General features: G+C 44.0%; 1 protein-coding gene across 4 annotated transcripts in view; it reads left to right on the top strand.

The window, feature by feature from the left end:
• The window catches only part of ttll10 (tubulin tyrosine ligase-like family, member 10), a 34,095-nt gene continuing 11,080 nt past the window's right edge, over positions 1 to 23,015 (top strand). Inside the window, exons 1-2 of one of the 4 annotated variants that reach the window (XM_035646089.2) lie at positions 20,992 to 21,087; positions 21,765 to 21,892. The gene's annotated coding sequence lies outside the window, so the exon portion shown is untranslated. Of the gene's footprint in view, positions 129 to 20,983; positions 21,088 to 21,758; positions 21,893 to 23,015 lie in introns of those variants that run through there. The other 3 variants (XM_035646092.2, XM_035646090.2, XM_047330716.1) reach the window with 3 other exon arrangements.

The raw sequence follows: 23,015 nt of genomic DNA, 5'->3' as shown, positions 1-23,015 counted from the left end.
GCCGCTCAAGAGGAGATATAGGACCCGAGGCGCTGCGTTTGAAGATCCGCACTCCGCTTGGCTTTGTGTCCGGGGGCAGACGGAGAGCTCGGGTGACCCGCCGGGGCAGAGGTCACGCTCATCAAGAGGTAGGTCAGCTGGGGTTGAAGCTGAAGGTGTTACCACATCCATTGAGTGTCTATACCCTCCAACGCGACGGGAGAGAAAGGTAGAGAAAAGGAGGGTCGGCTCATGGGAATTGCCGTCTGTTCATGTTCTTGGGCTTGTTCAGTTTCTCCTCAAGATGCTGGTATGGATCGCTATTAGAGCTACAGTGTAAAGAATACGGGACGGCAAGTCATTCGGATGCATTTGTAAGTTCAACCTGCCTTTAAGCAGCTTAGGATTTGTTGACTTCTCTTTTCACTGCCGTCGACTGCGCAGCTCACTTCCAAATTGTCGATTCAAGAGCCACTTCCTGAATGATCCGGGATTAGACTCCATGAACTCACTGCTGCAGTTTTACTGACCATAAAACACCTGCACCACACCAGCTCAGTGTATACACTGCACCCGCACCCTCGACACTTCCTCACCCATCGCCGTCCGATGAGCAGCTGGTCTCCATGGCTCCTGGCCTCCCATAGGCCCTCGTGGGGCCGCGTCGCACCCAGCTGCTCCCCTCTGATTGGCTGGGCGGACCAGACGGACCTATGAGCCCGGCGTCTGGAGACGGCGGTGTTGACAGAGCAGCACCCACATCCAAAGGGTGTGTGTGGAGGGTTGTAAAAGCCTGGCCGAGCCCTGAGAGAGCTGAATGTGTTAATGTGTAGCTCTTTACACGGACAGGCCCGGGGATCAGAGAGGCCGGTTCAGGCCCGTGGACTTTGATTCTCGCTTCTCCCACATTCATACAAAAGAATGAAATCTGCCGATCATTTACCCGCAGACATCACCGCATGAATTCCGGACAGAGTCAGAGCCACTATAGGTCAAAGATGAGGTGGGATGTTCCCAGAGTGGGATTCAGCTTCATCCCCACACTTTCCATATACCTTTTCATATAGGTCCAACATCTGCCTGTAATTCGTGCCTATTGCAAACACGTTACACTGCACAGAAGGTTTTTCCGCTGAGGCGGTTTGGTCACTTCAGAGCTAATGATTAGCTCATCACACACTGAAACAATTCAAAGTCACAGCAATTGTGCACATTTCATGCTCCCTAAATACTTGGGTGTATTTCTGTGATTCATCGTTACACATTGAGCTGCCGGTGTAAATCAGACATGTGGCGACAGCGTTGCATCACAGGCGAATCTGATCAGCGCAGCGGGGAAATCAGTTTCCTCTAAACTACTCACTCATCAACTTCTTTTTTTCTTCTTCACAATTTACAGTTGAGGAAGCGGAGCATTGTGTGCACGGGGAACAAAGGCTACAGATCTGACACTAGTCATTTACTTGATCTGCATAGATACGATCTCACATACTTTTAAGAATAAAGTGAACTAGTTTCTCATCGCGGGTCAGATGAGGTGCGGACATTACGACCACAATAACCTTCAATAATGAACATAATCTGCGAGAGTCTGTTGCTTCTCCTGCTCTTTAACATCTCCTCCCTTCGAATATTTGTAATCCTTTGAATATCCTGCTATCTCCCTTGTCCACCCCGCTGCTGAGGTCAGACGTATATTTTCTCCTTTGGCTATCAGCTTTACGAAGAACTGTAAATTTTCTCGGAGCTATAAATCTCATTTAATTGCAGCCCTCTTTCATTAGTCAGCAGTAACTTACTGCCAACAGAGGGGGATGAGAAACAGGTCCTTCATCAAAGTTTTATAAGTTCAAATCATGCCGAAACATAAAACACAACACAGAAAAAAGCAGGGCTTCGTTAAAAGTAGATTTGGGCACGTTCTTTTTGTTTAGAGACAAACACAATCGCCATTGTCAGAGTGGATGTAGATGTATTATCCTGTGAGGAACCCAGATAATCAAACAGCAAAGCCAAGCAGGGAGTCGGTGTCACCTGCTGCGTTGGAATAGGCGGCATTCGGCCTGATGCAGCGAGCTGAAGCTGCAGGTTTCTGAGCGCGATGATTTCCTCAGAGAGGAAACGTTGACTTATACGTGCCGGTTGTTTAGGGATGTTGAACTCTGCACATGCCGGACAAACTCTTTCCTACAGAACACGAGAGATGCCCCTTTGGTAAGATGTACCAAAAAACCTATTTGGTGAATGAATTCGTCCCAAATGTTGCAGGAAGGGATGGGGAGAATTCTGGAAAATGTGATCATTATACATTCATATTTCCGTTTATATATTGATTTTTTTTTTTTCCGCTAAAACAAACCCTTGCATATTTAACCAGATTGAATTGCCTTTTGTCACTCAAAAATGTCCGGTGAGGTCTGTGATTTTATTTTTTGGGAGAGGTGCAGTACAGGTGAGGGGGTTGGGGAGGGCTGTGTTTCTTGGTAACTGGTCCCACTGGGCCGCTTCCCGACTCGGTGTTCACCTGAACCCTGCCTCCCCGGGGAGCCTCCACATCATAAACATGTCTTGCATCATTAGCAGGACCTGCTGTTATCCTGCAGCCAGCCCCCATGATACACTCTGTGGGAGAGATCAGCCATTACCCCACACGCAGTGAATGTCGTGGCCTTACAGAATATTTCAAACAGAAAAGTGTGGCTTTACACTGAAGGTTGCAACATTATAAAGTCATACAAAGAACATTTCATCTCACACATTTCCACCAGTAAGACTCTAGTTGCAAGATATTTCACACAGACAACAACACGACTCTCCTACAATCAGTGGGTTTTATGTTTCTGAGACGAAGATTCACATTTAAATCATATTTCATACCACCACAAAATAGAATCCGTCAGCATCTTAACTACAAAACCAGCTGATTGGATAATTTTAAACGACCATAGTTGTGGGCCAATTCTTTCTTTGTACTTGTCCCAATTCAAGAACTTTCCCCCTGAGTTTTGTCATGGTCATCTGGTATATTCATAGGTAAAGGTCATAGTTAAAGTTCATAAATTCATAGTTTTAAATAAACATGATATATTACCAGTGAGTATTTACACAGATAATTCACACTTATGTATTGCAAATGAAGCAATGCGTAAGTGGACCACATGTCACTGGTTGCATATTTTTTGATTTAAAAAAAAATCTTTTAGATGCTTACAGAGATAAAACACATCATTTAATTCATAAGGAAAACAAATGCATTTAGAATAAACCTTTCCCCCCCCCCCTGCACCTGTTAGTCATCTCACAATCCTTAAGATTTATCTTGTGACTCTCAATGGAGGTTTGATCCCCCAGGTTGGGAACCAGGGCTCTGCAGTGAAGTGACTCGAGGACAGAGCTGCGATCTCAGGCTCCCAGTGAGCCATGATGAGCCAGCAGTCATCCATTTAACACATGAAATACACTTATGTATAATATACTGTATGTCTGGGACCTTGATACACACGGCACGCTACAAGTGTGAGTGGTGAGCAGAATATGCAGCATCTCAGATGTAGAGGTTTCATTTCCAAGGCAAAGTCTAGTATAGCTCTTGTCTGGGTTCACTTTATCTTCTCTTTGATAGAAACTTTCAGCAACTTTTTTTTGGGAACTTAAGGACTTTACCTAGATTTCAGTAGGGGGAGTGCGGGCCTAAATGGAGTTCCTCTGCCATTGCTCCTTGCCCTCAAATGGCCCCAGGTTCAGAGGTGGTTCTTTCACTGACCCGAGAAACTTTCAGGGTGGAGTTTGTGGTACTGAAGAGTCAATGATTGGTCGGGCATGAACCTTGACACTGTAGCAGTCGCGTTTATTCAGATAGGACACTACTAAGTCGTGCCTGTCAGTAGAACCAGCAAGGGGAGGACGATTTCTCCAAGTTTTGACACTGAAAACTTGTGTAGTGGACTTCCTGTACGTTTTTCTTCTTTAATGTATAGGCAAAAGAAAAACACGATGACTTATATATGTTCCCGAGCCTTTCAACTGATGTAATATCTGTGATTTCACACACTGGCAACCTGACTATTGATCTTCAGCTGTACTGCATGTGCAGCTTCACAGGATGATCTGTCCTGCCTGCAGGAATCAAAAGGCTCATGAAAAGGGCCCTGACTCTCTGTTAGTGCCGTTCATTCTTTTTCATGCCCAGATGAATTCAACATACACACACACACACACACACACACACACACACACACACACACACACACACACACACACACACACACACACACACACACACACACAAACCAACTAAAGCATACAGCCTTTTTTCTGAAACCATTGTCATATCCCACATGCTAATGCCTTAGTAAACACATTAGACAACGAGCTAATTACACGGGACCAAACAGAGAGTCTTATGGAAGAAACAGGCAGGTGTGTTTAGAGATGGTACGCACCCCCCCCCACACACACACACACACACCCACACGCCCTTTACAGGCTGACAATGCCAAATTTGGCCGTGAGGCAAGCAAGGCTGACATGCTATTTAAAGTTGGTCACAATGACAGATGACCTTGAGGTCAGCGTTTACGCTCATTTCCTAAACAAACTACAACGTCTCCGCCGTGAATGACTGAAACTGGAGCCGGCAGGCAGCTCTGCAGGTGTGTTTGACAGTAAATGTGTGTGTGTGTGTGTGTGTGTGTGTGTGTGTGTGCACATGCAGGTTCAAGGAAGACAGAAACCCATACAGAGACACTGAACTTAACCAACAAAGGTTTTTAGAAGATCTGCAGCCGACAGCGACAATGCGTCTTTGTCAGTGCACCCTTTGACACCATCATGCATTTATCCACTGAACTTTATGGCTGTATTTAGAATTATTTAATATGCAGAGCTGATTTTTGTTGTTGTTGCTCTGTTGCCATTATGTCTTTACTAGATAGATCAAAATGAACCAGACACATCTGTATGAACTGAACCACAATTGCGACAGAAAAACAAGTTCAAAAGTTTCCACTACCATCACAAGCTGTACATGATCTGAATAGTGTCTTATTGTTCTTGGCATCAGAAACACCATAATATAAATTTTTTATGTGGGACATAAAAGTTCCTATCGACCTAAGTCTCTTACATTCGAGTTAGTGAGTATTACCGGGCAAAAAAATATTGCTTCTCTTAAGCACCTACTGTCAGTTTTTTGTGATTTTTTTTTTTCTTCCAGTGAGCAATTCCTGGCAAAATAAGTCATAAGTCAGTGCTGCCTGTACGCAAATGTATCCAGAAGTGACAGGACTACACTAGTAATAGAACGTCAAATCTCCAACACACGACGGCATTTCATTGCTGCTTCCACCCTAAGCTGGCATTATTTTAGAGTGAATTAGTCTCAATCAGCAGATATGATGGTAAAGAGGGTGACGTGTGGCAAGAGCCCAAACTGGCTCGTGACACCTCTGCTCTTTATAGTCTAGTATTTTCCAGTTTTTTGTCCACAACAGAATAAAGCAGAAACACACGCAGCAAAGTCAATATGCATTTATAGTTCTGTTTCTCACTGAGGCAAGTTATCACTTTCATGTTAATACTTTCACTTTCGATTGTCTCCAAAAGCTTGGTTTGGGTCGCACAGTCATCACAGTGTCCTTGGTACTTTTCCACCTCTTCTATGGGTAAAACCTTTCATTATTCATATATTTGAAAATAGAATAAAAACAGATTCCCTTTCAGAAAATAGTAGCTTCAATGGATAATTTGTATAATGTTTACTATAAACGTCATTCAGCTGCAATGGTTAGTTCAATACACAAAACACTGCGGCTGTATTTTGTCGAGCAGAAAGTGTGTGTTGGAGGTTTTGGGAATATGTATTTCACCAGCATCCCAGATCACATCCACATTTTTTGCTACCTTTAACTATGACCATCCCCTTTCCCTGATTTGACCTTGGAAGCTGCACATGACCATTAGATAATGTTTAAGCACTGAGGGAATAACCGACTGAAAAGAGTTTATAGTGAATATCAGATGAAAAACATAAACCGAATAGCAACACTTTTTGCAAAAGTGAAGCATCTGAATGTATTTCAAACGTTTTGGAATGATTATCATACATTCATGTATCTTCACTAATAAACACAGGATAGTTGAGGTGGATTTTTGACATATGAATGTTACTGAATTTTGAATATTAGTCCATTCGTCTTGCTGCTTGTCCCGGATGTCGGACTCATCGCAGCAGCAGTTTGGCTCTCACCCAGCAGCTGGGCCAAACAGGTGTGTTGTGGAAGAAGATGCAATAATAATTGGTATGCTTGACTCTGTTTCTCTATGGCAACGTGCCCCCATTGGAGATTATGGGATACGGCCGCGCCATCCACACACACCATCCCGCCCTAAATCCTTCGGGGGCCAATTACCCGCGGCTGGTGGCAGGCGGCAAGTCGGAGCACGGCTGCGGCTCCTCGGCCCGCTTGTGTGCACGCTGCTCCCTCGATGATTCTCCAACGTTGAGAGAAGAAGTGAGGCTTGAATCGACCAGACCAAAAGACAAAACTTCATGACCAATTTTGAATATATGTAGAGAAAAAAAATCCATCACCGAAAAAGCGCCACATGTCATTTTTCCTCGATCTACCGTACACTAACATGGCGAGGGGGGCCGCTGCCCCGGCAGGGAGGCAGACAGGGAGCTAATTGGCGAGAGACTTGGTAAAAAAAAAAAAAAAATCTGTGGTTGAGTGCTGATCAGTGTAATGAGGGGCCTTTATACATCACACCTGGGCTAAGTCCTCCAATTTCCTCAAAGACAATGTAAATCTCTGTAATTATCCCACAGTCACCTGAGCAGAAGGGCAGGCCGGGGAGACAGGTGGATAAAACAACAACAGAAAGGATTGAACGGACAGATGCTGCACATCGAGCGATTCAGGGCCTCTAATTTGGGGGGAGCCTACGAGAATAGCGACCATTGACGGCTTAACAAACGCGCCTATGACCGTTCAGAGAGCGCGGAAAGATTGTAGTTCATTATTCATCGCTGATGAATATGTTATGACACACACAGCTCGGGATCAGTTTCACGGGCTGTGCGTTTTACAGGCTGTCTGTTTACTACGGGACAAGCGAAGCAGGTCATCCGCATGCAGCCTTGTCCGAGTGGTGTTAACAATCCCTTACATTATACATGTACTGGTTTGATAAATATAACCCATTTGAGTCCATCTGCATTCACACAGTACTCCGACCAACAGCTGTCATGCTGCCTTGTTTTCTGTTTAGAGGACAGTCTCAGAACACGTGAGAGGTAATATGTTCAAAGTTCCTGATACTACAGTTCAGCAAAGAGCCAGAGGTTCAATGATGTGGGTTATGATAACACACTAAACTGAGCATTTTGCCATTCTGACTTAGGCGTTTAGCTCAAAGCACAACTGTCCCTATGCACAGACTTACAGAGGCTGCATGATGTTTCCTATGTCTATCAGAAATGTATGTAAAATTCAAGCGACTGCGCTCTCCTACAGAGGCAATGTAGAAGACGACTCCCGCCTTCGGACAAAGTCACGTTATCCAGTTTTTTCCCCGGAAACAGATATAGTCTCTAAAAATATGGAACGATATTCAGGCAAATAAACAAGAGCTTCACACTGCTGCCATACAATTTTCTGAATGATAGCACACTGTTTTAAATACTTTTGTGTGTGTATGTCCTTGTTTGCATGCTGCACCTGGCTTCCTTTTATGTCAGCCGGTCTTTATGAAAATCATCTCACAGGGGCTTGTAACTCACAATAGAATGTCAATATACTCTGGATAAAGACTTTTTCTTTTTCCCTATTACCTGAGGAAACATCGTTCATGAAATAAGTGCCAAGTGATTTCGAGCCTTATTATTATTATGATCTAAATGCTTCTAAAAGCACAGATTAGAAACAAGTGCATTAATGCTGATGTGGACCAAGTCATGCTTTTGCATATGAAGACAGTGTGCTCAGAGATTGAGTGATACTGTATATCCCAGATGTTGTATTACTGTATGTATTAAAGAGCTCACACTTGGGCTGTCTTGTGTTTTAAGAAGACTGAGTTTGCCTTCCAAGGTCACCTTGAGTATGTACTGAGATGTGATTCTCAGTTGGTTTTCATCATGACTTCAGTCAAAGGCCTGAGGGGAGATACATGTCCAGCTTTACTAGTCACCTTGGACACCGAATGCAGATAGGTGAAGGGCTTCCGCAGCAGCACACGAGGGAAGATCAAACATGAGTCACCGTTTTCCCTCCTCTCAGTTCACAGGCTGTGGCAGGGATCCAGACCGTGATCCACACGCCTGCTGCCAGGTTACCGTCAAGACAAAATGCATATGGACCTGTCAAACTGTCTGTCTCGCGTGTTGAACTGGTTGATGCCGTTAACTGTTTTACAGTGAGCACGATTGTACTCGAGACAGGTTTGTTCCACCTCATCTTTTAATCCCCCGGCATATTTCTGGTTCTATAGGTAGGTCCAGTACGCAGACCCGTTCATCGAGACATCAGACCTAAAGCTGTGGGGTGTGTGTCTGGGAAAGGTCCGTCACAATTCAATCCTAAATTGCAAACTGGAACAGTAAGAAAGTAAAAGTATGACAACAACAAAACAGTTGAAACAAAGCAATGTCTATTTCCCATGGAGTAAGGAGGTGTCATGGAGATTCTCCCAGTTTGTGTGAACAGTGAACATGTCATTCGCGCTATCAAATCAATAATGTGCACATGAATTACTAATGCCTGTCCCAGAGACAAAGATTAATTCAGCTGCTTAATTCTAAGGTACAAATTTGAAGTACTTGAGAAAATCTATCGTATGCTTCTATACTGTTCTACGCCGTGCCATTTCAGAGGGACACGTCCTTTTTAATCCACTATATTAGGATTTCTACTATAGGTCGTCTGCAATTCCGCACAATGGTTTTCAGACAAAAGCAAAGACGACAAAAGTCCAAAATAAACAAAATTAATACAGAAAGTAAAATTGTCAAGCAAAACATTTTTTCTTCTCTCCTACTCCTTTAATCATCTCACGTCTCTCCAGACGTAACTGGTGTATCTTTATAGAACTATAGATACAACTAGCTTCAACTTTAGTTCAAATTTGAATGTCAGACTTTAACTGTTAGAGACGCAACAGGCAACTTTTCGTGCCCCTAGTGGTTCCAGGTGGAATTACTGTTTGGTCGCCGTCGTAAAGACATTGCAGTAGCAATACGCCGGTTAGGACCCGTCTCTTTTTCCATCGCTCTCCTTCTTCACACTGCTTTTGTTCCTCTGCCATTTCCATCACTGAGGATAGATACAGGGACAACGCTAGTCTCTTCCATGTTATTTATGTTACCCAATGGGTGACGCAATTCTTTTGTGCCATAAATTGAGTCATAATTTTTCAGTGAAAACCGAGAGAATAACATGGTAAAAGCAAAGCTAATATCTCTGTCCCATTTCAAGTCAAATCCAAGAGATCCGCAGTGTGAGTTGGAAGGCTGCACAAGAAAGGACTTTTGGCATTGGGGTTATGAGTTGTGCTATATTGAATACAATTTTTTTTTAATTTCCGAGCACAAGAAAATGTGCACACGCACATTTTTGTTTTTCCTCCATTGGGGCTTGATGTTACTGGGAGCTTGAACATTTGTGTAGATGATGTATTTGCCTCTGTGTGTTTGCAATGCATCTGTTGGGTCAGTGCTGCCGATGCATATGCTTACATCCTGCCTTGCGTGACTGCTGGCCAGATAGCCATCAGTACCCAAATAAGTGCAGCTCGGGCCCCTGTGCTTCTCTGCAAATCTCATTTGGTATGCAAATGAGAAGCCTAAACAAGGCCAGAGCGATTTACCAACTGGTCCCTTTAAAGAGACAAAAAAAAAGCCTACGGTTACCTTTAATGCATATTCTATCTGTCACAACTTACTAAGTCTGCTGGTCTGGTTAAGTAGTAAACCAAAGAAAATGATGTTTAATAAAACTCAGTTAACTATTTTCCTATCTACTTTGAAGGCGTAAATGTAAATCATATCAGGAGGATTCGTGGTTTTGATCTCTAAGAATCCTCTAAAGGTGGTTTCTTAAACTCAAAGACACTAAAAGTTAGGTTTCCAATGTGAACTCACAATGGATTTTCTTCTCTGGACTTTTTTTGGGACACTTGGCTGCAGTGTGAACAAGTGTCCTCTGTGGATGAGCGAAAACTCACCATACAGCCTGAATCAGGTCATGATCCACAGTGCAATTTGAAGCGAAGCTTCACATAGAGCTTTATTGCAATAGCGGTCCGAGAATTAAAGGTAAAACTATTTGATTGTGGTATAGCGAGTGATTTATGATAGTTTGGTTCAGTAGTTTATTGACCCTTTTTATTGGTTTGTTCTATGACTTACAAATTCGAACAATCCCCGTCTTCCATCTTTGCCAACGTAGCTCTGCAGTAACCCGTGCCACGCCCCTGCTGAAACAGGATACAGCTCTGGCATTGTGCTCATTGTTGAAAGACTAATCCTGACAATTACACCTCGAGACCGAAAGTGGCCGCCTTGCCCAGCATCCAGCCAAACCCTGGCCAGGATTTGGACGGGGCTCCTGTTTGCCCCGGGGGGCCGAGAGCCCCACCGGCCCCCTTGCTGCTGCTCCCCCATCTCAGACTGAATTCACACTGCTGGTGTGTGTTTCTTAACTTTTTACTCACCTGCGCCTCGTCACATGTCGCCCTCGGAGCTTGTTGTCAGGACAAAAAAAAAAAAAGGTGTGTAAACGCAAAACGAGGGAAGGCATGAGAGCAAAGGGCAGGTATTTCAGGTTATGGCCGACCCATACAGCTGAGAAGTAAGTAAAGGTTTATGAAGAAGATAATGCCTCACACTTTTACAGACATAGTTTCGTAGGCCCCCATGGTGTTTCAGGCCTCATGATTTATTTACTCTGCTTGGACAGGATGGGTGTGTTCAACAGTTGAGGATGATGGTGGTTTAGCTGTTGTCTGTGTAGTAATAGGAACAGAAGAGGTTGTTCCCACAGTAGTCTGAGCTGACATCATAAAAAAAATACAACACACAACAAGGTACCTGGGGGCTGATCAGGAGGGTGGAGGTAAGCGAACCGGTGAGTTGGGAGTTGGAGGGTGGGAGGGTTGTGGGGGGGGGGGGGGGGAGGGTTAGTATTGGTCTCAACCACCATTGGCTAGAGGCAGCGCGGGGGACACACCTGTGAGCGCCAGAGGCTAAGGACATTGGCTGCGACCTGAAAATTACACCTGTGGGGGAAAAAATGGGAGGGGGGGGGTCAGGCTACATGTAAACCAAGCCCTTTACAAATTCAGCCTCTGTCTACTCGAGGAGCTTATCCGCCTAACAGCGCCGATGAGAGCACCTGGAAAAAAACAAGTTCTGCTTGGGCAGCAGGAAGATAGCTGACGCGCTTCAAACTGGTTGGTTTTGTTCCGGGGGTTTGTCCACGGCTGCATCTACCTGAAAGGGACGGCTTTTCCCCTTCCAACCGCCACTCCAGAGGTCGACCGTCCTTCAGCGGGAGCGGGAAAGAGGAAGACTAGCCAACGGGGCGTCAAGAGCCCTCATACAATGATGCCTCTTGTCTTGGGTTTATGGCTCGGCGACCACACCTGGGAAGGACGGGGTAAATTCACAAATGTGATCCCTTCTTTGTCTCCGTTCTCCATCTTTGAGGCGCGAGCTGTCGCCATAACCTGTTGCTCAGCGGTGGCATAGTTCAATCTTTGAGGACATTTGTTCCATCGGCTAAGATCAGGAAACGTGCGGCAAACAAATTAGAATCGTTGTACGAAGCCCTGCGCGATTGTGCGCCGCTCTGGGAGACTATAGGTAGTTTCGATGGGAAGCGAAAATAGTGTGTATCGAATTCCAGTTCCATTTAACCGGAGAGAAAGAAGAGGAAACAATAGGAGCCAACGCTCATTCCTAAACTGGATCGACCAGTTGGGGCAGGTAAAGGCAAACTGCCAGACTTGTCAAAGGATTTGAAGACAGAGGCAGAGTCCTTCTTTTAGGGCGTTAGAATATTCTTTACAGTACAAGGACGCATCAACTAAATTACGGTATGAAACAGCTTTAAATTAATAACCTGAAAGCGATACGGCATTAGTATTATTGTTACGTGATTTTTTAAAGAGTTCTAAACTCTTTTTCTTTACAACCTGTTGAATTGTAAAGCCCTGGTTATCTATAACACATATTCTCTGGTTTTTATTTCCTCTCACAACCTGTAACTGCTTTTCTCTTTTGGCGGTTAGACTCAGAGATTTGACTGAACAATGCCCGGTTTGTGCACTTTTAGAGAGTGAAAAAAAAAGAAGCCAGTCACAGAGCGGAACAGAAAATGTCTGCTCATCGGTGTCCCCTGCCACCGAGCGTTCGCTGCAACTCGAGACGGACGGCAGTGTTGGACTTATTGGAGCAGAGAGTTTCCATTAGATGGGAGAGGGTATAGATTGTCGAGTTTTTCTCGGCACTAGATAGTTTTAAGCCGATGAGGTCCGTCGCAGTCGGGGAAGAAGAAAGGAAAATGGAGGGAAAAATGTCGACCACACACCGTACAGCTGCGGCTGCAGGGCGAGGTGGAAGATTGTGATTGGTGGAAACAGAAACATTTCTTTCATAAACCTGAATAGCTGCAAGTCACATGAGCGGCAGTCGCTCCGCCAGCGTACGGCAAGCGGGGCGGGAAGTGCAGAGCAGAATTTCGGCCGAACACGGGTTTTATATGAGTGGAAGGCCGGACGAAATGGTGGACCGATTTAATGTTGTTTGTTCCTGTTCCAGTCGCTGGCTTGAAATGAAAGGGAACTGTTGCTCTTATCACCACGTGGGGTGAGAGGTTAAGTTAAAGCTGCAGTTTGATTCAGCTGATAGGGGGAATGACAGTGCATTATGGACCAGGGCCATTGCTAAGAGTTAATGCTACATGCTAATGTCTGAAGAAAGCCCTTTGCTTTTATTTAAGTTTTTTATCAATGAATCTTCATAATGAGGAAAATATGATTAAAGATGTTTTCTTCTTACAGCTTAAAATCTAAAAAGATTATTCCTAAAGGGATTAATTCACATTTGATCAACTTTGACAGATGTTACATTTTGAGCCACCAGGGAGTAGTATGAATAATTAAAATAAATAAAAAACACTTTTAATATTTTTTATTCCACTGTTTGTAATATTTAAAACAGAAAGGTAGAAGGAACCTTCCAAAAAAGATGTGGATAGGCTAAATAGCTAAGTTTAGGATTGTAGAGAAAATATTGAGCAGGAAAGGAAAAGTCCAAATCCTAAATTTAAAAAAATTAAAACTACTAAATATTTTAGTCCTTCATTTAAACTATTCGAGACACAGAGATGAGGCAACAGGGAGTTGGGAGAAGGAGCGCCGACCTCTAAAATGACAATTTAATTCGAACTATAGTTCACATTCAGAAGAAGAAAAAAGCTAGAGCGGGACATGATGATAAGCAGTATCGTGGCCTAAATATTTCAGCTCCCAGGCTGCTCCTCAGTCGTCTGAGGGCCCGGCCAAGGTGGCGCTCGAGATATCGTCCGTAGTTAAATAAGGTTTTGGGTTTCCCTTTCCATTGTTTTTCTCACAAAGACAGCAACTATTGATTAAGGGCCAGGCCAGTTTGCCTATCGGGTTGTTCACTTCACAGAGGAGTCACATTCCAGCGCGGAGGGCAGAGTTACCTGAGCACGCCTCACTTTGAACAGGCGGAGAAGCACGGGGCAGCCATAAGTGGCTGAGAGTCCCATGCAAATGCAGGGCAACAACTCTGAAGTACATAACCTTGACTAAGAGCAGAAGAAGATCTGTATTCGAAACAAACGGGGGACTAATTGAGAGGAAGCTTGTCGGACGCTGGGGTGGGTCACACATTTCGAAAGGTAACACGCGGGTCGTGTTCTACTTCCATCAGGTACTGTTATTTTCACAGCTCCTTTCCACCTGCTAGAATTTTCGGGGCTAATCTTTTTTTCACTCTTTCTCCCCCCCCCCCCCTTCTCTCTCTCTCTCTCTCTCCCTCTTTTCTTCCTCAGAGGGCCCGCAGCACTGGTTTATAATGCTGATGATTAACTAAATAGAGTCTGGGAGAGCAGGTCTGCTCGGCTTTCTCATTTCATGGGGCCTGACCGACCGGGAGGAAGACGGGAGCATTCTCAGGCAGCGGGCTGGAAATTCAAGATCTTTTTTTTTTCTTCTTTTTTTCTCTCTTTCTTTCTCGGCCCCCTCCCTCCAAATATACTCACTTTACTTTGGTTTTGTTACATTCTTTCCTTGGGGTACCTTTCATGACGGTAAGGTTACAGGTGCACTCTCCATTTTCCTTCTCCACCTTCTTCCCCTGAACTTTTCCCTCCCTTATGATCTCCTTTCTTTCTCTCTCCTTCTCCCTCCCCCTCGCTCTTGTGCTCCACTATTGCATTGCTTGCAGGATGACTGGGAACCTGTTCTTTCTTACCAAACACATTGAGTTCTCAACTTTTCATTTGGGGGTTTTATGTTCTGAGAGAAATTTGTCCCATTTGTTGATGGAATTTTTTTGTAGGTGGGCCAAGTTTTGGGGGACCAAAATAATTACACTTAATCAAGTCTTTGTTGAAAGAAAAGGGGAACTCTAATAAACTAACATTAATAACGTACATGTTATTTAATAAAATATATTATATAGCTAAAGTGACTAAACATACAGTATAATATTCAGATTAATGACTACTTGAGATAACTGGATGGATGAGTGGATAACATAATTGATTAATGTTAAAGTAAGAGAATAATAATGTACGTTGAACCGTCAGTTTGGGGTGTGAGGATTTCACGCGGTGTACCTGTGAATGATCCACGCTATTCAGAAAGCGAGGGCTGTTTCAGTGACCTTCTGCATACAGCGCGTAGCCTCAGGTCGAGCCGAGCAGCATTCCTTCAGCCTTTCATCACTCGGCAAACACAAAGACAACGGCGGGAAAGGTTCCTCCAACGAAAAACAGGGGAGAAAAAAAATTGGGCTTTTCCATTCCTCCATTCCATGACACATCTGTCGAATCGTAGTTGACGGCATTGCTTTATTATAGCTCTTCAAAGTATTTTTTTGCGACATGAAAACATTAGTTGCCCATCTGCTGATACCCCGAGGCTGACTTGCATTTGACTCGGTGGTATTTTTGGAGTTTAAAATTAGTAACCATCATGTATTGTGTGAAAAGCAGCCCTCCCGTCCTCGCCGTGCCATAGATTCAAACTAGTTGGAACAGGTTTGGGCAATCATTAACAACTACTGTGGCCCAGTCTCCTGGGACAGCAATTTTAAGCTAAAAAACCACAACAAGGCTTCAGCAAATATCTCCAAATATGGACTTCCACACTCTTATTTACACTGATATTCTGCCATTCAATATAGGACTGTTTGCCACCAACTTAAATAGATTAGTGGATAGGAAAAGTTTAGTCAGTATTTCACGTCAAATACTCACTTATTTCATTCAGATACTCCAATTATTTTAAGGATCAGTTCCCTTTTTTTTCCTTTAGACAAAGGTCTTGTACTGCTCACCCCTAAATCTCCCTAACCTTTTATAATGGGCACTGATATCACATTATGTTCTGGAAGCAAAGACGTCTCAGCCTAGTTTCAGCGAGCGCTGTTCCCGCTCTGGGTTTAGTTACAAGACGTGTTTTTTTGTGTTTGGGTGATTATCTTCATCTTACGAGGCAGCATTGGATATCATCACTCTCTCTAATACTGCCTGGTAATGATGATGATAGTCATCTGCGGACGGCAAACCAGACGAACCACCTCCGCGGCGTTAGCCACGGCGGGCCCCTGGCGGGGGCCCCTGAGGCGGCTCGAGTGCTCGAGCAACGACAGAAGTGGCTCTCAGGATCCATCTTACCTGACAGTGCTGGATTGTACAACTGTTGTTCTAACACTGTCTGGTAACGATGTTTTCTGGGTGACCCTGTGGTCTCCTGGCGTGGCTCTTGGGCGGACGCCCGTTGAATGTTGTCTTTAAATCCCAAACTGTTAATGACTGTTGAAATCTGTGAGAGCCCCTCTGAAGTTGTCGCTGAAGGGTTAATCACGATGCGCATGGTTGGCTCTGTGCTCTGAAGGGGTCACAGAGTTTCTCCTCCGACGGTGATTTCCCTGTCTTTTTGTTTACTACACACTCATCCCCATAGAAGTGCCAGGCTGTACTGCGTGTCGATCAGTCATAACTGTCAAGGAAGAGGGCACAGATGATGTATTAGTTTGTGTAAAACATACACGATCATTTATGAGCAGAGGTCGGCTTTCATGTTTTGTTGTTTAAAACCTCTTCACTCACTTCCCCTGTCCTTTTTTTTCTTTCTTTCCGTTTGATGACGACTCCACCGCACCCAGGTTAAAGACTAGTCGGTTGACGGTTCCACCGGTCCTGCGGGGCCTCATTTCCTTGTTCCCTCCCCTGAACAGTGTTGGTCTTTGTGTTGTGTGTCATTGATTGGTCCGACTGGCCTGACTTGCGTGGCACATCCTGGAACCGACACATGAGCTCACCTGGGAGTGCTTTACTGGTTAAAAAAGGAAAGAAGTAGAGAAAAAAAACAGCAACAGACAATTTTAGCCAAGAATTTTATAAATTAAAAAAAGAAAAGGATTAAAAAAAGATATTTGATTGATACTTCAATGCTTTAGGCTGACACTAAATGGAGCTCTTCATAAGTGGACTTACGTTTGTACGTTAGGTGTATAAATATGTTAAACTTGCACTGATTTCGTTGAGTGTTGATTCAGAACAATGGAGATTGAATATGACATAACTTTGAAGTCTTTGAACAGTTTTCATCAGATGCGCTAATTCATTGCGTGCAGCCTTTCAACAGACAAAAGAAACAAAGACAAATAGTGCACCTGAAGGCGAGCAGAAACCTAATATTTGTTAAAGGAGGGAAAATTACCCCGCAAACATGGAGCCACACCTTTATTTACCCACCCAGCTCCATTACCCAAGCCACAGAGACATTCGTATCGCAGGCGTCACATATTTGTGTCTTAACGCAATAATGAAGAGAGATTGGAACAGAGTTTACCGAGCTTACTCTGCCTCTTTCCCTGATCTGTGTACCTTTGGCTTTTATTCTCGCTCTGCATGATTTTAAATGTGTGAATGAATGCAATTACAGCGCGGCGTGAACAGAATCTGTGATTGTGTCAAAAGGGGAACTGCTCATTTCACCCTGTTTCTGCTACTGCTGTTCTGTTTCCTCCAGCTCCCGTCTTCCTCTTTGCACAGGTGAAAGCTCGGAGGCCGTCCTTCCAGCCTGTTGATAGGCGTCTTACCAGACATGGTTAGATGTAATTATTAGTGTCTAATACTGTCTGGTAATGCCGTCCATTAAACGGCATTGCCTTCTGCTCTCTCACTTCCCCCTCTGTCGCTTTTCCTGCATCTGACATGCAGTGTATTGACAAAGGGCAGTCCAGGGAAGCACATCAACATATTTATGGTAGTGGCAGATTGGGCTGAATGATGATGACTATGGAACTATGATCCTCGCACTGGAAGATTGATTGATTTCTGGGGGTGTCTTCCATGTGACTTGAGTCAGAGTTTCTTCACAGAGCAACAGTCCCGGGTTAAGACCGCTCTACCTACACTAGGGTTTCTCGATGAATTCTGTACTGTACTGTAAATGACTTTGTAGCAGGAATGTTAACACGAACGCCATGTGAAAATGTTTGACACAAAATAACTATATCTGGTGGCAGATCTTTATTCCTGTAGCCGCGATAAACGAATTCCTTTAAATTGGCTTTTCTCCATCTAGAGTAGAAGAATGTGCACAGTTTTTGAAACTCCATCATCTACGACACACTGTACATCATTTTAACTGTTGCTCTTTTTCTATCGTGATATGATGTGATGTATACAAAAGAATAAAAAAATAAAATTGGATCAAAATTGAAATGTCTCTCCTGTTCTTTTTCTCTTCCCTAACACATTTTTTAGAAATAGATTTTAAAAAATCTATTTCTAAGCACTGGCTCTTTGGGGCAGTTTCTCTGATTATTGTGAACTCTTCCCTCGGCCAGACCGGAATGCCGAGCCCCAGTCAGGTGTGGATCAGGTTACCCCTGAACAGAGCTTCTTTTTAAATGCCTCAATTTACCCATGAGTCCCCCCTCCCCATCAGCTAAGCCCTCATTGTGTCCCAGTCTATGGCAGTATACAAACTGAGGAGCACAAGGCGGGTTTTCACTGCCAGGAACCAGGCTACTTACAGGAGATACAGTGCTGCGCTTTCCCGCTGAAATCCATATACTGAGTCTATTTGGTCACTGGTTACATTTCATGGGAAATGCTTTTTCCCCCCTTTTTCTGTAAAGCACTGGTCTCCCCCTATCTCTACCTCTGACAGCAACTCACACACAGAGAGCCAATAGCAAGGCTATGGTGTTTAATTAGGCCTGTTAGCTCTCGGGTTCAGTTGACTGGTTAAACGCAGCTCTGATTTTATCAGTTGGAGCACGAACACAAAGACCATTTAGCCGTTTTACATAATAGGCCCTGGGCCTCATGGATCTCCCAGGCTGGGGAGGCTGACATCCAGCCCTTCTCACATTCAGGCTCAAGAAATGACCACAGGCCAAGAAACAGTACACCACTTACAGTGACATCCCAAGATATTCTCCGTTTTTTGCTATATTTTTATTTTACAGAATAAATAAATGCAAACCCAAGCAATTTACCCTTTCACTATCTGAAAAGTAACTCACTGGTGAGCAAAACATTTTTTCCCCTGCACATTGTAAACTGTTTGAAGGAAAAGAAAAGATTGAATGAAATTAAATGTCTTTACCTGTAGTTGGAGCTGGCTGATTCCTTCTTCCTAATTTAATATTTTTTTTTTTAAATCATTGAGATCCATGTGATTCATGGGAGATTAAATAATTTAATTCTGCAAATAAGTCAAAAGTGATGGAATTGTATTCAGAGGATACTTCATCATGTTTGCTCATTGTTTAGTTTCATAGTATGGCTACATTTACATACACACAAATGACCCAACTGTCACAAACAGGTGGACAGACGTCTATGTGATATCCGCAAGGAAGAGGTCCAGCATTCAGACTAAAGTGTTTCAGCATTTGTACCAAATATCTTCATAAGCAAAGGTAGAAAACAACTACTTTACTTTTATCTAGGGGACAACAATGAGGTGAGGCAATATTTAGGTCAAGCAACCATTCACACACAAAGACACACACTGAGTTGCATTGCAAGTCTTTCCTGAACAATAATAAAAGATGGAAATATAGTTTTGCTATAGTCACGTGAACTTCTAATGAATTGGATAAAATATGATTCCGAAGTGTGCATCTTTGTATATTTTGTGATTAAAAAAATACTTACCCGCTCCATACTATTCTGGTTGATGTAGTGTATGGCTTATTTTACTTTAAACCCTTCAAGCCATTTAAAACCATGGAGCCTTTTTAGGCAGAGAAACTCAGAGGCTCTTTTAGGTTCTCAGGTTGTCTACCTTGTGATGCACATTGTTTTACAGTGCAGCAAAGAAACACACGAATGTTACCTGTGCCAGTAAAAGGATAAAACCATCACTTCAAATACTGTCTCGCAACAAGAGGTAACTGTAATTAGTTCCTTCCCCCCTTGGGGACACAATGCTATCGAATCACATTCCTGACTGGCGCAGAGCCTGTGGAGGATTCCTGCGCTGGTCTGTGCATGCTTGGTGCAGTCCGACCAGATTCCTGCGCTACTGTCATCCGCGGGTGAGGAGGCGACATCCACTTAGCTGGGTTCGCCACCGGGGCGGGACAGCAGCACAACGGAGCTTTAATGGCTGTGACATACTGTACACTGCCAGTGGGCTGACGTACACATGCAGTATACGCAAGGGACTCGTTTAATAGTTGGCCTCAGAGGATCGAACACAGATTACAGGTCGGGGGCAGAAGCATTGTCAGGTTGAACAGGGAACATTTGTCAGTGGCATTTTCCCCATCCCGTGAGCGGTGAGGAGCCACGGGGCAGCGCCCGGGACCAACTCTAGTTCTGAGGTCAGTGCCTTGTCAAGGACAAAGGTAAGCGTTTAGAAGCACCACTGCAATCTGTGTCCTGCATTATACTTGCATACTACTCCAAGTGCCAAAATGCTGCATCATTTCACATGAGGACCACTTTCAGATAAGCTCAGGATACATGTACATATACTTCTTTGTCCACTTACAAAGTGAACGGGAAGTGAACCTGAAATAGTCATACTCACTCCATCCACCATCTCCATTCTTACAAAAACTGCTCAGATGTGGTATCATGTAGGTGGTGGCAAGTGGAAAACGTTAAAAGGAATACCTTATCAGTTTTAGTGCAATCAACTACTTTTCATATTGCCATCATTTGGGGACAGTGCGGCTGTTTTCCTGATATGTCAGAAAGGCATTCAAGGAAACATTTGGTACCTTGGACTCTGTCACCGTTTATTTGCGGTAGGCCTTGAAATAATACATTGTCAGCTCAGTGTTTGAAGAGAAGTAGATGACTGAAAGAGGCTGGCAGACAAAGACATAAAAGATCACACCACACGCACACACACACTCAAACACACACACACACACACACACACACACACACACACACACACACTGTCACGGAAATCTGATGAATTCCCCAGTAAGAAATAATTGTTGACAAAAATCGGTCTTTGCCAGTTTTGTTCCTCCACTTAGATCTACAGAAGCGTACGTTAGTGACAGAGTCTGACACAGAGTAGCATCCACGGCTGCATCTCAAAGGCACCAGGAAGGAGTGTGTGTGTGTGTGTGTGTGTGTGTGTGGGGAGGGGTGGTTATCAAATGCATATGATCAAAGGATCAACTGTAGTTAAAAGGATCAAATGGACCGCCGGCGAGCGCCTCCAAGAAGCAGCTGTGGAATGCTTCTACTGTACACACACTGAATTAATGAGTAAGACAGAAGGATGGCCAGGAGGGTATAGCCAATCAAAGGCAAGGAAACAAAGTGGGAGAAGAGCAGGGGTCTTCCAGGGGACTGTCAGGCCGTATGCTAACTTAGCTTCAGCATCCTCAACCTGTTTGTTGCATATCGTCAGGGGCAGATGCGGCTTTTAGAAATTTGAAATATATATTAATGCATACTTTTTTTCAGTGAAGCAATGTGTTTTTCTTTTTTACAATTTACCATTGCAAATGCTAGAGCGTTTAGTTGTATCTATTGGTTTTTCAAACTATAGAGTGATGACTGTTAGTTGTTGGCTATAAGTACGTTTTATGTTCGATTTTCATGTGCTCCTCAAGACAAAGTGACCATTTGTGTCAAACGTAATTTGACGTTGCGTCTGTGTTGAGTTCAAGTGTGGTGAGGAGCTGTCAGGTGAAAGGTGCTGCGGCTTAGTTACGTACAGAAACAAACCCAGGAACATTCGGGGTGTTGGCACTCTTTTCTGGATGTTTCCAAATGCTTCTGATTTCATTTTTATCGGGGCTTTCTGCCGAGTCGGTGGCCATATTCATTCATAACTGCTGCGGATATTTCACAGTAGTTGAATGGACTCATCTCGGGTACATAGAAAAGGTCATTGGCTGCTGCAGTGATGAAAAAAATGCTTTGTCTTTCATTACAAATACGATAGATTCCCCTATTCCTTCATAAACTACATTTCACTGTTGCGTATGTACCATTAGTTGGGGCCTATATTCAGCAGAATTTCTATCCCAGGTCACCGGCAGCAGTTTGAACACCCAGACCCTGTGTGTCAGTGACGTTGCCTTCTTTGACAGAGTTCTGAAGTGCCGGTCGGTGAAGTGGCCCCGGCACTCATGTCTTGGTCTGTTGCTGTGCGATTGGTGAGTCCTTTTTCCACTTCCAAATCAAACGGTATTCCTCCTGTGGCTTTTGCATGGCTCCAGAGGCTGACGTTATTCCAGCAGGTTGCCCTCTGTACCGTGTCCAGAGAACAAGCACCCTGAATGTGTCTCGGCATTCAGAGCGACCACAGGTGCTAAACCGAGGCAGCATTTCTCCGCCATCCATCACTTTGTGATGGTGGTATGAAGTATTAAAGCTGCATGGATTACATGAAGTCTGTATTTAATTGCATTTTCACATGATCACTTAAACTACACAGTTTCTTAAAGTTTAGATACTTGGTAGCAATTTTGTGATGGGATTTTAACATAAAAGACTGAGAAATGCCCATTGGTGTATTCATTTAATGAATGTCGCACAGAAAAGTCCCGTCAATAGAGTGATAGTACAAGTCTTACTGTTTATCTGGCTAAAAAGATAAAGCACGCACATTTTCCCACGTTAAGTCTTGTCAGTCTTGGAGAAATTTGATACTTTGTGTCTCCAATTTGCATTTGTCACCAGTGGGAATGAGTGAATACAGACCCTGGGAACATGGTGCTGCCCCTCGACACAACACCCCCCTCTGCTCTACCAGTGTAATTCTATAAGGAAATCATGAATAGCGGGAGAGAGAGAGAGAGAGAGAGAGAGACACCCTGCTTAGATGACCCTTTCTTTACATTGAAACTTAACTCCATTCCTTCCGCCATAACACCTTGACAAGGAGAATCCCTCCAAATAATGGGTTGTGCAGGGACACCATTGCTGCAGGCTGCATCCCTGTAATTGCTGAGCACTTCCTGGTGCAGGACGGCAGTTGAGATGACATGGGAATGGGCGAGTCTCCAGAGACACACACACACACCTTATGGTGTCACCGCCCCGAGACAGCCAGACTAGAGCAGGCGCAGGCGCACACACGCACACACACACGCACAAACACACATGCAAACACACACGCACACACACACACACGCAAACACACACGCACACACACACACACACAGACAGAGAGACAGAGAGAGAGAGAGAGAGAGAGAGAGTTTTGTTAAAGTAATACTTTTCATATCACTGAATACATTTTTTGTTTCTCTGTTAAAACACTAAACATGTTTGGGG

Source organism: Scophthalmus maximus, chromosome 3 (genome assembly GCF_022379125.1).
Source record: "Scophthalmus maximus strain ysfricsl-2021 chromosome 3, ASM2237912v1, whole genome shotgun sequence".
NCBI classification, from domain to species: domain Eukaryota; kingdom Metazoa; phylum Chordata; class Actinopteri; order Pleuronectiformes; family Scophthalmidae; genus Scophthalmus; species Scophthalmus maximus.
The sequence above is the reverse complement of the archived record's forward strand: the minus strand, read 5'-3'. Positions and strand labels throughout refer to the sequence as shown.